This window comes from Hesperophylax consimilis, chromosome 13, assembly GCF_061612785.1.
Source record: "Hesperophylax consimilis isolate HC1 chromosome 13, BYU_Hcon_1.0, whole genome shotgun sequence".
In the NCBI taxonomy this organism is placed as follows: domain Eukaryota; kingdom Metazoa; phylum Arthropoda; class Insecta; order Trichoptera; family Limnephilidae; genus Hesperophylax; species Hesperophylax consimilis.
The window spans coordinates 15,661,476-15,675,081 of NC_142848.1; the positions used below are offsets into that span (position 1 = coordinate 15,661,476).

At 33.9% G+C, this 13,606-nt stretch overlaps 1 protein-coding gene across 2 annotated transcripts in view; it reads left to right on the forward strand.

The window, feature by feature from the left end:
• The first annotated feature begins 1,297 nt into the window (after nucleotides 1-1,297).
• Nucleotides 1,298-13,606, forward strand: part of Dg (Dystroglycan) — a 298,135-nt gene continuing 285,826 nt past the window's right edge. For both annotated transcript variants that reach the window (XM_089638808.1, XM_089638810.1), the window contains exon 1: nucleotides 1,298-1,430. The gene's annotated coding sequence lies outside the window, so the exon portion shown is untranslated. The remainder of the gene's footprint in view (nucleotides 1,431-13,606) is intronic.

Sequence of the window (13,606 nt, forward strand, 5' to 3'; positions counted from 1 at the left end):
CGGTCCCTCATTTACACGGGGAAGGTAATGAGATTTTAGCATGTTTTTTGTATACCATAAAGTTATTAAGTAACAAATGCCTAATCCGGTAAATACTACTTTTTCCTTTTTTAAATAACTACATTTTCCAATAAAACTTTCTTGAAAAACATTATTTTTCATATGACTTTTTTGCAAGAACATGCGATTTGAACGAAACGGCGGAATGACCCATATAATCCATAGTTATATAAAAAAAAACTTTTGCAGATCGTTAAGAATCTTTGCAGCCGAAGGCGTCATAATTGTAGATATTTTGGTTTCTAAATATCTATAATTCAAACATACGCTAAGAGCAATTTAAGTAACATTAACATAATAAAATATTTACTTTAGAGATTTATAACATTTAATTTTTTAATTTTTTTTAAAAGAAAGACAAACATTCCCAGGTTACGAATAACCCAACAATGTTTGAAAATCTCCTACTACCACCACAGAAAGCCGAAAATGTTGCTTGTGTTGTGATGGAGGACTTAGCCAGCCGAGGAATCGAACACGCGACGCTCGGGTGAGACCCAAGCGCTATGCCCACTCAACCACTGACCGGTCTTACAAATAATATTTTGGAAATTTTTTTTCATCGCATAATTTTGATTTATTTCTATAAACCCTGTTCAATTAATAGTGAAAACATATTTTTTGTTGAGCAGTGGGATGCCTTTAATCTCGTCATCTTCTTGTTGAGTTTGAGGTGAATTTCAAAAATTGTATAAATATTAATTATTCTTTTTAAAAAAGTTACATCCATTAACTCAAATAAGCACCGCACCATGGACCTAAAAAGCCCTCGAAAGAGCATTAGTGCGATTTTATTTGAATGGCATAGAAGCCATATCTAGGGTGAGGGCAAATTGCTTGGCAGCCATCTTGTATGACAAACTTTTGACTTATATTTACAAAGTGGTGCATAATGAACTATTATTATTTTATTTTTGTGTTGTAAATGCACGTACATATGATTATTTTTGTGTGTTAGATGGAACAAGGAATGGAATGTGTCAATACAAAAATTTAAGTGGGTTTTGGGATTTTTCATACATTTCCCCCTCACTCCGTGACTTCAAACTGTTCTCAAATAGCTCCGTCCAGGGCTTTTAATGTTCGTGCATTATATTCATTATATACTGTAGTTTTACATTGCGGTTCAGTTCCAAAAAGGAGAGCCGGTTCCTCGGAAAAATAATACCGGGCGTTCCAGTGACCGCTTTGTCACCGGGACAGGAATATCGACCATCTCTACTCGCAAAGCAACATTCAGAATTCTATTCACAAACGGGAGTTCGGGTTCTCTGGTGTTGTGTGTGGTCCTTGTTCGTTGGTTTTAATTTTGATAAATAAAAGACTGAAAGTTCGACCTATTCCTAAGAGTGCTCGAAAACACAATAAAGGTAGGTCGAAAGAATCTTTTTTGTCAATAATATGGTTAAATAGTGGATTTATAAGCATTATAAAACATTTTGCAGTTGCCATGTGCAATGCGTAAGGTACGGTTACTCGTAGTAAGAGGTGTACGCACCGGCTGCCTTGACATGGCGTTTTCGCACTGTTTACATCTCTGAATAAATGTTATATGGGCGCACACAAAGAGATAAATGGCAATCAAATCACATTCTATTGAAGGAGACATATTTGGACATAATTGATGTATTGTAGTAGGAATTTCTGTCGCAAGTCAAGAGATTGAATGAAGTAAATAAACCAGTCGTGTGTAGGTTGGTTGTTTCGTGTGTGGGTTTTCCGAGACGAGGAAGTGCATTCTATCTTGATTTCGTGATGTAAATTTATTAATCTTTCAGTATTTCGTATTCAAGAATTTGATAAACCATAAAAAACTATCTAGGTTGGCATTTACAAGCCGTGAATGTATATTATGTACTGAATTTTGCACTGATAATAATAATATCATCTCATGTTTGTTTATGTACTTTTATTTTGTTATGTCAATATTTATTACAATCTTATCAGTTTTTTTTAATAATATTACAATTCATTGATTATGTTAAACAAATCAATAATATTATTGGTTGGTGTAAAAAGAGTTAATTTTTTATTGATTTTACGAAAATGCAAGTAACGCTTTGATTTGTAATCATATATTCCTGTAGAATTTTCTTATCTTTAGTAAACTATTTTTCATTTGACGGTTAGTTCGGTTTATGATTGTTTTCTTAGTAGGCAAATATTATTACTTAACTTAACTTACATTTTAACTTAATGTAATTCAATAATATTTTCCAATATCGATGAATGTATGTGCCTTCACATAGCATTGATCAAGATTTCGAAAAAAATGGTTAGATTTTTAGCCAGGTCCGGCCCTGATCAAAACGACGCCTGGCGCGAGTAAAATTTTGTCGCCCCTTGTCAAAACCAGTAGACGCCTAGGTAGGTGATCTCTAATCAATCATAATCCGATGATTTGTATTTTTGTGTTGGGCCGTTTTCATGAAAAACAATATCATAATGATTGGACTGTTAAGTGTTAGGTATTAACAGTGCTTTGGCGCCTTTGCAATTCGGCGCCCGGAGCATACTGCACCAATTGCGCCTGCACAGGGCCTGCCCTGCTTATACTTATGATATCTACGGTTTAGAGACCAGATCTGAACAGTCCCTACTTTCCTACCCTTGTCTTCTCTACCACTTTCTTCATTCTCTCAACATTCTACAAAAAACAGGGTTGCCATATAGTTTCACTTCTTCTGGGCAATTGGTTCATTTTAAAGGTAACAGTTTTTCATGCAATTATTCCGCTTGCAAATGTTACAAAATAAGAAGTTCAAACATGAAATAACCTTAGAATCATCTCCTTTCGGAGAGTACCTTTAATTTCTAAAAACCATTTATAATTGATGTGATAAATATGCCTCTTGACTATAAATAGTGCTTTTTCAAAAAGGTTACACTTTTTACTTTTGAACAATCTTGATGTTGCCATTTATTGCAACGCTCTTCAATTTTTTTTAAATAGATACATTTATTTGAATTTCACATTTGTTTTTGGTGATGACTGAAAACAAACCTCGGAAGCGGAAATTAACCCACTTCCCAATATCCGATCGACCTAAAACTCGTCATATATACTCGTTGTCGGTGACAACGCATTCTACCAACTTTTGGTGGCAATCACGTTCAAACACGCGAATGCACATTTCTTTGAAATCGGATGACATTACAGAAGTTAATATACGAAATAAATGCCGGTCCAACCCGATCGGCATTTAGCGAAGTTGGTAGAATTGTCAACTCCATGGGTAGAAAGGTTCAATCCTCAGACAAAGAATTTTTTAAATATATTTTGTATGATATATGTATATATAATAAACAAAACTTTTTTATGGGTTCATTTTTATACGTTTATTTGTTAGACGGTATCTCCGAAATAGCCGCAGGAAATTTAATTATTTTAGAATAATAATGATTGGATTATTTATATAGCGCCGTTTTCACCATGAAAAATCACCTCAAGGGCGCTTAATGGCTTAAGAGAATGTCTATCACTTCCTTTAACCATCTACTGGAATGAGTTTCAGAGAACTTAACATATCAAAATACAAAATTGAGAAAGTGCATTTGTCCTGAAGAAAGGCTATCGATATTTTAAAGTAAGAAAACAAAAACAACTCAAATATTTTTTATTATGTGTTTATTAAACTAATACGCTCTTCCGTGCATCTCATTAAAGATTTAAAATTTAAAAAAAAGTAAACTTAAAAAAATTAAAAATAAAAATTTTGATGTACAAAAGTTGTGTACACCGAGTGTTTTGTTTTTATTTAGTTAAAGATAAAATATTACCATACTCTTTCTTCGACCAGTGGTATTAAATTTTCAGGATTTATTTCCTTATCCATTATTGTAGTTTTGATTTATTTACTTAACAAAATAACCAAATACAAGCACGCAGCGTGCCTGCTTCCTTGCGACAGGGAGCGGGCGGGGAGGGGTCGGGGTTTGGCGGGGACTCTGCCGGAACGACTGGACGACAAGTGTGAACAGCTCCATACAACACTATGAGCGAGCGTGTTCCGACACGATTTGAAAACGGACGCGCTGCGTAGGCGAGCCATCCGACAAAAAATGTCGGATCCGTTTTCAAATCGTGTCGGACAAGTGTGAACAGCTCCATACATCCACTACAGCCACTAGGGCATCCGTTTTTAAAACGGGACCCGCCTCCGATTTGAAAACGGTAGTGGGAACGGGCCCTAAGGAATTCTTATCAAACGGCATCAAATAAACATGAAATTTTGGGAGTCACAAAAAACCTAATATTTTATTATTTTGAAATGTTCAACGAAAAATATTAGTACCTATGCGAAGACTGTCTTGGATAAATTTATACTATATACATTGGAAAAAAATGTTTTTAAATATCTGATGGTTCACCACAGGGTCGAGCTTCGATGGAAAGATTGCAGAAAGGCAAACTTCGTGACAATCTACTTCCTAACCTAACCTAACCCAACCGTCACACAATTTCGTAAGACGACACAATGCTCCAAAATAAAGTCAGTAAACTTCAAGGCCCCATAGTAAGCGTTCAAAGATGGTTTGAAAGGGAGATATGTAAATATGAATGTTAGAGGGAGCGCGCTAATATTAAAAAAACGACAATCATTTAGTTGCATTTAAAGGTGCAGTGTGAATTTTATCATGCCCATAACACATTAAGGCGATGCCATACGTAGTAATGCAAAATCATGTGTTTTTGGTTTGAAAATTTGGTCGCCTAGAAATGTTTCAGATGCTTTAATTAAATACTGCGAGTAGAATACATCTTGGCCTTTGAAATAATCGAGTATCTTTTAGATAAGTCTTTTTATAAGCCCAGAAACAAATAATGTAAAGGCCTGTGAAAACTGCTTTAATGTTCAAAATCTCCTACTTACGAACCCATTTTCGGTTATGATTTTATTGTATAATGTTTCAAATTAAGTTATTTATAAAATGATCGAAAAAAAATTAATATTTATGCCTGAACATCCACAAAATAAAATAAAAGGCACTTTTTGGCCATGTTTTTTTCTTGCATAAATCAAAACAGGCGGATGGTGTTAAGCGGGAATTTAAACCTTATCGCCATCTACGTAACTTAAGAGGCACGCCTGCGCGGCCTTTTTCATACAAAATAAAATTTGGATTTTTGAGGACAAAATACTTAACCAAACTCAATAATTATTTTTTTAATCAGAAGGTTCAGCAAGTATCTACTACGGCTACGTGCTATTTTATTTATTTGTGTTTTAAATTATAAAATATACATTTTTATGACGATTTTAAAGCCGGCTTTAGCAATTATTTGTGAGATAATGACAATAGTTTAAAAAGATTATTTAATTATTAAAACGGTGAATAAAGGAACGGTTTTTACATGTTTAACTGTTGTTATATAATTAACTTACATCCCGTGTTTATTAGTTTTAAATTATAGTTACGAATTCGGCGGAATTAATCAATTTTTTGGTTTGGCAAAAAGGAGGTGATATATCCTCTTGACAGGGTAGGTAGAGAGGATGGAATGCCTCACTTCTCCACATATCCTTTTCTTCACTCACGTTTATTTCTTTATTTTGTTTTTATTCATTTTAAAATTAAACTAACGCAATTAATTGAGTTCAATTAATAATATTTCATTTTACTAAAGAAAGTGTATACAATTTATGTAATGTCGAGTGTACATATCGTTACCTACTGTATTATTATTTGGACAGCAAAATGACGTCTACATTATACTTCAAATATGCTTCGGAATCGCTGGTCAAAATCCTTCCGGGACTTGCGTTACTTGCGATGGACGCTGATATAATACTCTACGATATAAAATCCTTGTTCGTTGAAAAAAAGTTATTCGTTGCCTCAGCAACAAAAGCTCTAAAGTTAATTTCGCTGGGGATCCATAGTCCTAATCGCCCTGAACAGTTGAAATTCTTGTGCGGTATTCACATAACAAAATAAAGCTCAAATGAAACGGATACAAGAAGAAACCTTATGTACCGTTTTTCAGTGCCACACCAGTTGTGTCTTTGATTTCTGTAAAAAGAAAACTTTTCAATTATAGGTAATAGTTATTATTGATGGGCAATCACACATAGAGTATTTTTTCTCGTTTCTAAGTCGGAACCTAGTTCTTTTTTCGTGATGTAATACAAGTAGGTAGACCGAGGTTCTATCCAGAGAATATAAGAGCGAATAAAGATTCGCTTTCGTCTCATACGTTCCGATCGGTTGAAGATTGTTATCGACATCCCTTCCGAAACTTCGAAAGAGATAACACTTACAGCCGCGCCTGTATTATTGTGACTATCTCTCCAAAATCCCCGACAAAATTGAATAAAGGGCTATATTGTTGGGATTTTAGGCTGCCGTCGCATAGAAGACAGAACTGGAAATCCTGGATCACGACCTAACCACGTTTTAGGATATCATCTGTCAAATAAATTACACAGTAAATTTCTCAAAGCTTTTTTTTTCTCAGAGATTTTAATGTTATTCAGATTAAAAATCGGCAGTTACTTAGAATTACAAATCGTTTATCATAACTCAATTTTTTTCATTTTTTTTATCGTAACTCTGTTGGGCGACGTTGTAAGGCGGGTTAGGTTAGGTTAGGTAGGAACTGTAGGATATGATATGTATGGTAATGCGAGTCTAGAAGAGGATGATAACACGATTAGAAGAAAACACGAATGCCACTACTGGAGAGTAAAGGTGGAAACACATTATTAAAACCCGACGCGACCCGATGAAACGCGATGCGTGTTGAGTCGAATCAAATGTATTGTTTTCTATAGACCAGAATCACACTATAAACATCCGACGCGACGCCATGCGCGCACACGCCACCCGATCCAGACGTGCCAGGTCGGTGTGTTGCCCATGGTGGGGTAAACACGCCACCCGACGCGGCCTGCGCAGTATGTTTCTAGACAACACCCGACGCCACGCGTCAGTCGTTCGAGAACTGTCACAGAGCATATACGGAATTTATGCCAATTTAATATTATTTTTGCATTTATTTAGCGAAATACATATGAAATCTTTCACTATCTTCAATTAAGTCTGGATACAGAGTATGATTTTCACGACACATAATTCTCTTTTGATTTATTTCATGAACCCAGTAACGCCTAGTTATTCTTTTTTTCTTGAGTCGTTTAAGTATCATATATCTACCAATAATTTGCATCAAATCTTCTTCAAAGTCTTCATCTGACTCGTTATTTATTAAATCCACAGTACAAAACCATTCACTTCCACTGCTGTTAGCTAACTGTATTCAGAAATTGCTAGTATGTCGTGGCGTCGCGTGTTGGTAATGTGCACGGGGCATATCGGGTGTCGAGACGTGGCGTCGCGTCGCGTTTTAATAATGTGTTTCCTCCTTAAGGCAGGTTAGGGAAGGAGCTGTAGGAGATGATGCGAGTCTATAAGAGGATGATAACACGAATGCCCACTACTGGACAGTAATATAATGATCTTTCTTTTGACCGAGCTGTTGTTCACGCTTATATCAGGGTTAAATTGTGATGATTGTATTAATTACGAAATTTTAATAGCATCTTAACCTTAACATCGTAATTTTTTTACGATGGTTACGATTTATGGTTTAATATTTTTCCAAAAAATAAATTATATTTTTAAAAGAAAGACAAACATTCCAATGTTACGAATAACCTGATAATATTTGAAAATCTCACACTTCCAACTACCACCACAGTAAGCGGAAAATGTTGTGATGGAGGACTTAGCCAGCCGAGGAATTGAACACACTACGCCTGGGTGGGACCCAAACTCGATGCCAACACAGCCACTGACCGGTCACATATGTACCTGCTTCACGCATCAATTTTATGATAACATAAATTGTTTCTAGAAAATTGATTATATCTTTTCTGGATGCCCTTAGTGGTCTTACTGGATACTGTCGGTGAAAATATTTCCGATTCGAATCCCTTTAATGTACGAAATATTTTTTTTTTGCTGAGATGTAGGAAGGCTCATAAAGACGTCGATAATGCAGGTAAAAAGGCTGACTAATTAATTTTTAAATTGTCTAAATGACGAGAGGCTAGCAGTTTATAACTAAGTTGTGATACTAAACCCGATAAATGGCATTGGGTTTTGGAAGTGGCAGAAGAAGAAAGAAAATAGACTCAATGCATAGAATAAAAACATCCAGTGGTTTGTTGTTTGTAAACATGCAATAAAAGAACGAAGAAAAGGTTAATTAGTTGAGAAAAGTTGTCATACACTCTAGTACCGCATGGCAAGAAGGTACACAGTTAAGGTTAAACGCAACGCTCGTTGTATTCTACGTGTTCACAGATGGCGTTAATTAATTAATTTTGTTTAAATACGCTTTTTCAAGGTATTGCTTTACAGTATTAAGACAAATTATTTGTTTGCGCCCTCATATACGCAATATGAATATGAATAAATAGTTTTGTCCATATAAAAACTCAATTCTATCGAGAAAGGCATACAAATACAATATTGGATTGAATCATCGGTAAAATATTGTATTTGTGTGCCTTTCTCGAAAGAATTAAGTCTTTAAACGAACAAAACTATTGATTCATATTCATATTGCGTATATACGGGCGCAATCAAATGATTTGTCTTAATATTGCAAAGCAAGACCTTGCAAAAGCGTATTAAAACAAAATTAATTAATTAACGCCATCTGTGAACACGTAGAATACAACGAGCGTTGCGTTTAACCTTAATCAAATACTTAGGTCAGGTAATATCTAAGAGTTTTAATAGTATTATCCATTATATATGATTGTGGAATAAGCACGCAGTGTCAGGGCGAATAGTGCCTGCAAACAACCGTTTTCACTGGTACCAGCTTGAGTTCGGCCGTCCAAAGTTTCCAAGTCAAGCACATTGTTTGATCCCTTCCCACTCGCTTTCAACTGTAGGCAATCGGATGTGTGTGGAGGCGGCTATAAATAATAGGAGTGTGGTTTCATCCTCCGTGACCTGCGGGGAATCGTAATGATAAGCTGTTTGGTTTGTTCAATATATCAGTCTTTCACCACGGCAAGTATCTACATTACTTCTCTACGGATTATTCTACGGATCGCGTATCAGATATTCAGAATGTAACATCACGTATTTATACTTACATATTCGGTCCTTCAATGGCCGTCAACAGTGAATATTTACATAAACTATTTTTATGTGAATCTTTCGCAATCTCACCTTATCTCAAGGCCGCATATTTTTACATGTTTGAAACCAGAATTTCTTATACTTTTATTACTATGCGCATTTTTTATTACTACCTACTTGTTATTGGTACAGCGCAAACTCCAGGTTTGTATCATAAAATTATAGAATAAGGTCTTAGCATTACATACAATACATAATAAAGCGACTACGATACATTTCGTATGCTTTAGACCGGGTAATTGAACTCTGATTTTAAATCTACATGAAAGCTCACACAATCTGTAATTTTATAAATATGCATATGAATTAATTGATAAATCAATATAAAAAGATAGGTTACTTTAATTAATAACTGATAACCCCTTCAAAGTCGGTTTAAAAAAATGGATTAACACCACACAGGGGGCCCTGAGAAAAATGATTTTCCTCAGTGATCCGCCACATGGACAAACCTCACCACGTAAATCCGGGCATCCCTGCTCGTTACCAAACGTAGCTATCCACTTAGAGTGACCTACGGCAGAGACGTTGTTTATCCAATGAATGGTTCCCGGGGCGGCGGTACCCGCCTCCCACGAAGGGAATTGTTAATTCATACATAATTTGATAAGGAATTGCCCACTTTTTTAGTACATAAGATTCTTCACAATCGACCCCGTGCAATGCCCCTTTCCGCAAAAACTTGTTTGAGTGTAAATTTTATTTGTGATAAGTGATAAGCAAAAACGTGTAATTTTGCTTTCGGATCTAAAACGCCCCTGGCAAATTGCTTACAACTTCACAATATCACAATTGGGGGAAAACGAGTAATAGTGTGGGTACCTAGAGTGCGTGACTAATTTAGTGTGAAATGACGGAACAATTACTAGATTGATTATGACAGAACCCCAACGTTTTTAAAACGCGATGTTTCTATTACTGACATATTTGGTAAGCCCTTATTAAATGATTTCATTTATGTAGGTACTTCAAATATACTTTGTACAGTATTTCTACACGATCGTTGATAACTAATGACTCTAAAAATGACTTTTCTACCTTGGTTGGTTAATTATATTTATATATATTTTTTTTTTTTGGTACAATATTTTACATTTCTTAGTACAATTTAGTAACGTTTGCCTCACTGGGTGGCTTACCCGTGCTGAGGCCTACATTTTATAATACAAAAAATATTCATAACACATTTAAAGAAAATATATATAATGTTGGTGAAGAAAAAAAACATAAGATTAAGATAAATTCAAACTAAAACATAGATTTAAAATTAAAGTAAAGTAAAGTAAAATGAAATAAAGTTAAAATCGGCGTAAATATATTATGTGTTTGTGAGTGATGTGTGTTTTATATTGGTTTTGTATGTTACGTGTAGGTTTTATTATTTTATGTTATGAAATTTTGGTAATATTGTCTTTTTTGTTCTTTAATCCATTTTGTACTTTTGTGTCTGAATTTATTTTTGTTTTCCTCAATTTTATTTTCAAGTGTAAGACTGTTCAATGCTTCTATAGCATGGTATTGATAGTGTCTTTGTCCAAAGCTTGTATTTACCGTCGGATTTTTTTATGTTCTCTTCGTACGTTTGTCTAAATGTTAGTGATATTTTGTGTATGTTGAAATTTGTGTTTTGGTCAAAAGTGCAGTTTAGTAGTGTTTTAACGTATAATTGGCATATATCTAGTACGTCACAACTGTTGAATATTTGGTCTGTATCAGTCAGTCTATGTTTTTAGTATTACCTTTAAGATCGTTTTCTGTGCGATTTCTATGTAATCGATAGCCGAGTTGGTTGCTCCTCCCCAATCAATAATTCCATATTTTATAATTGATTGGCTAAGTGCATATTGTATGATAACAGTCGTTGTGATATTAATTGGTTTTGTTTATTATTTATACTTTCGTATTATGTATATATACCTCGATAACAAATAATTGTCTATTTTTAAATATTGTTTTTATTTTCAATGAGTCATTGAATGTGCTGCTTTTATTTAATCGATGACTCTTACCCATGAATGGTGAGACCCAAATTCCTTGAATAGGATGTTATGTTTGAATTCTGCAATCTCGTATTACATGTTTACTCAGTTGAGGATGAAATTCGTACTTCAAATTGTTTGCTCAAATGTTTTTCAAACGTTTGGGAGATGCCAGAATATATATACTTTTATTTTCCATTTTAAAAATCTTTTTTTACATACTGGAAAGGCTACGGCGTAGTGTACGTCAATTAAAACATATGAATTATCTTCTTCAATACAAAATTTATTGCAAAATTGCTCTGTGGCGTCATTTCCTGCATTCGAAATTTCTGCCAATTTACAACATATTGAGCAATGTTTTTTAGTTCTTAAAAAATATGTTATTTTAGGGTTAATAACTATACACGGTGTCCGGAAACTCGTAGTACAAGCGGGAAACTGGAGAATCTACACCATACGGGGAACCCAAATAAACATAAAGTTTTTTGATTTGAGCATTTTCACAAAAAAAAAAATAAAACCAAAAAAAAATATTTTTCGGCTATTTTAGGGTTAAAGTTTTTTCTGGTGTTTAGGGTTGAACAACAGATGTTTTAACCCTGCAGAGCAGAAATATTTTATGATTACACCGGATTAAATGAAGGGTGATTTCAAAATAATGCTTCAAATCCGAGTTTCTTCATTTGTTTTACTTTCAAATAGTTTTAATTAGTTGGGTACTTTAATCTTCAGTAATAATTTATAAGAATTTGATTAAAAAAAAAAAAAAAAAATTAAAAAAATCAACTTCTAACTCGATTTACTCGATAACGAAAGCTCAAATCAAAAAAAATATATACTACAAAATCGACTCCAAATGTGATGTAGATTCATCAGTTTCCCGCTTGTACTACGAGTTTCCGGACACCCTGAATATGTGTAGAATTAAAACGGTAATTTTATGAAATTCCCTCGATAGAAACATCGCAGAAAATGCTCCGAAAATTATTAAAAACACATTTATTTTTGTTATTTAATACTCATTTTGCATGTACGAAAAAGTTACGGTGCATCTTTAAATGCATTTGTCAAAAGATTTTTGGCCTATTTTAAACAAGTCGTGTTTTATTAAATACTAACTGTACCCCGTAACGCGTTGCTGTGGCTCAGTCTGTCTGTGCAGAGTGTGAGACAATGGCGAGTGTTGCTTTTACGTCCAACAGATGACGCTGTTTTTCAAATAAAGCAGGTAAAAACCTGCCACAAGTAAGAGATATATACAGGGTGTCCGGAAACTCGTAGTACAAGCGGGAAACTGGTGAATCTACATCACATTTGGAGTCGATTTTGTAGTATATTTTTTTTTATTTTAGCTTTCGTTATCGAGTAAATCGAGTTAGAAGTTGATTTTTTTAAAATTTTTTTTTTTATTAAATTCTTATAAATTATTACTGAAGATCAAAGTACCCAACTAATTAAAACTATTTGAAAGTAAAACAAATGAAGAAACTCGGATTTGAAGCATTATTTTGAAATCACCCTTCATTTAATCCGGTGTAATCATAAAATATTTCTGCTCTGCAGGGTTAAAACATCTGTTGTTCAACCCTAAACACCGAAAAATATTTTTTTTTGTTTTTTTTTTTGTGAAAATGCTCAAATCAAAAAACTTTATGTTTATTTGGGTTCCCCATGTGGTGTAGATTCTCCAGTTTCCCGCTTGTACTACGAGTTTCCGGACACCGTGTATACAAACACGCTTATTGGAATGCAACGTTTTGTCAAAATTTCAAAGCAATCGGTGAAGAACTTTCATCGATTTAGGATTTTTAACAAAGGAACATTTACATTTTTATTTATGTATAGATAGATTTTCTCTTAATTATTATTGTTTTTATTATATTAGCGCCCTCCCTCTAACATTCGTATTTACATATTTCCCTTTCAAACCCTTTTCTTTTTGAAAGCTTACTACTGACCCTTAAAACACAAGAATAGACTTATTTGTCTATTTTAATGTTGATAATTTTTATTAAAAATAGTGGTAATCATTTAATATGAATTTATCAATTATTTTGTTACAGGGACAACAAATAAATACCCCCAATAAAATATTATTTTTATTAATTTTTCTTGTTGTTTGTCTATTTTTCTATTACATCTTTTCTTATAAAATATTTGTGGCGAGGTTTTTCATTGCACTCCCTATTTTAATATTTTTTTTTATTATTTTTCTCTTATTCCGCTTCACTCTTAATACGCAATATTTCTCTTTCAAATAAATGGATTTAGCTTTATTAATTCAAAACATGATTTATTATGTCGGGGGAGACGGAAAAATACGCACTTTTTATTTTAATTTCGTTTATTAAGTCACTTGCGCGATATGTCAATTAGTATCTATGCGGCGCCGTTATAGTCGC